The sequence below is a fragment of the Carlito syrichta genome, unplaced genomic scaffold (assembly GCF_000164805.1).
Source record: "Carlito syrichta isolate Samal-C Ts95f unplaced genomic scaffold, Tarsius_syrichta-2.0.1 Scaffold288153, whole genome shotgun sequence".
Taxonomy (NCBI): domain Eukaryota; kingdom Metazoa; phylum Chordata; class Mammalia; order Primates; family Tarsiidae; genus Carlito; species Carlito syrichta.
Window position 1 is genome coordinate 504,207 of NW_007232249.1, and position 2,237 is coordinate 506,443.

Genomic DNA, 2,237 nt, shown 5'->3' on the forward strand with positions numbered 1-2,237 from the left:
GAGAAAGGGCACTCTGGGTGGAGGAAGCAGCTTGACCAAAGGGAAAGGAGTTCGAGTGTGGGATTAGCACTGGTAGGTGGGGGACTGGGTACACAGGGCAGGACGTTTGTTCTGGAGTCATGCTGGTCTGAAGGCCTCATAGGGGAGGGAGGATCTCACCACACCCCAGGGCTGAGAACCCATGCCCCAGCTCCTCACTATACTCTGCTCAGTTTAGTACATGGGAGGCTCCTCTTTGGGCATGAGCAGGGGGTTAGTGTCGCAATACTGGGCGTGGAAGTAGGAGAGGACCCAGAGGCAACCCTCCTATCTAGCCTTTCCCTGGCCTGGGCCCCTAGAGCTGGTGACCTCGTGGCCAAGGCCTGTCCCGGCAGCCATGGTATGCCCGCCCTCTTTCCCCTGATATCTGGCCCCTAGCTTCTCTGGCCACTGAAGCGGCTTAATGAGCCTTGGTCACATGGACTGTGCTACTGCCTGTGGGGAGGGCCCAAACCCCCGGTGGCCATCCAGCCAGGCCCTGACGTCAGCGGCATTAACCCTCCACCAGGCTTGTCTAATCTCTGGCCAGTGGCTGGGCCAGGTTAGTCCCGCCAGAGCCAGAGCTGAAAGGCTGTGGGGGCCCTCAAGAACACCTTGAAGTTGTAGGTCAGGCACGAATAGTGGTGACTGAAGGTGCTCACAGTAAATACTTCGCACCTACAAGACTGGGGTGTGGCCACTGTGCCAACTCTGAGCCATCTCTCTCTGATTCTCTGTCCTGGACTGTGAACCAGTCATCAAGCATCCAATGATCCTGCTCCTTAGGGTGTAATGATGCTGCTGTGGAGAGTAGGACTGAGCTGGCTTCAGGCTGGGAGACTCAGGCCCACCTCCTCATCATCTGCTAACCACGGGCAGGGCAGCTTGAAGCCAGGCAGTGTTCCAAGCCCACAGGATCCAGAAGTGCTGGTCCTAAATCCCAGACCCTGGGGTGATACCATGTGTGGGAGGGGACTCCCTGAGGGTGGGGTCTAGTCCCTGCATGTTGTTTGGGCTCTTCTCTGTCCCTTGCCCAGGAAGGCTGGGGAACTAGTTACCTTTCTTCCAAGACAAGGTGCCTATGCGGAAAGCATCGTTATTAGTTCACCCTCCTGACGGCTTCCCCCCTCTCAAGCCTAACACTTGCAGCTTCTCAGGGCCTCCTATCCTCTGCCCACAAAATCCCTACCCCTTGCCCCACCCCACTCCAACAAACTGCTGCAGGGAGAGAGTCCTTAATAGAAATGAACAGCACCAGTTCAACAACCCAAGCCCACCCAGCCACTGGCCAGAGCCCCATCCTCGCTTCAGGTTTCTGAGCAGCACCGGTGTGGCTACTTGCATGTGTGCTGGGCTCCCTAACCCATCCAGTGTTCTTCCCGTGCTTAGGCCTGGGTGCCCTCACTCTCTCTTCTCCATCCCCCACAGGTTCACAGCTTCCCCCACTCCCACCTGGACACTGAGGATGCCACCTACACTCAGCTTTCTGCCCAGCCCTGAGTGTCTGTTTGCCTGTGGATATCTTCCCAATTGGCCACAGGTTCTGCAAATTCAGTCCATTAACATTCCTCTGCAGTCTGGGCTTGGTGCAGACATTGTGTGTTCTTAGCTAACAGCACAGACCTGCTGAGACCCTCACTTTGCAGACCCCGGGTTTGTTGGGTAACAAGACATAGCCTACGCCTCATGGGTCCCCCAGCCTCAATCCTCTCCCCTCCATGCTTACACTGGCCCCAAGGAAAAATGCATGCTCCTATATACATGTTTTTATTTATTTTTTAATTGTTTGAGTCAGAGTCTCACTCTGTTGTGCAGGCTGGAGTGCAGTATTATGGTCACAGCTCACCCCAGCCCAACCTTCTGGGCTTGGGCAATCCTTTCAACTTCAGCCTCCTGAGTAGCAGGGACTACAGGCATAAGCCACCATACCTGGGGTAATTTTTAAATTTTTTTTGTACAGACAAGGTCTTGCTATGTTCCCTCGGCTGGTCTCAAACTTCCGGGCTCAAGCAGCTCTCCTGCCTCAGCCACCCAAAATGCTGAGATTACAGATGTGAGCCACTACGCTTGGCCTATGAAAATTTTTAATGATCATTTTTTTCAGAAGCAGACTTTGAAAATATTATTAGCCATTCTCAGTGGCTCAGCCTGTAATCCTGTGCTTTGGGAGGCTGAGGTGAGTGGATTGCCTGAGCCCACGGGTTCGAGACCCGCCTGGG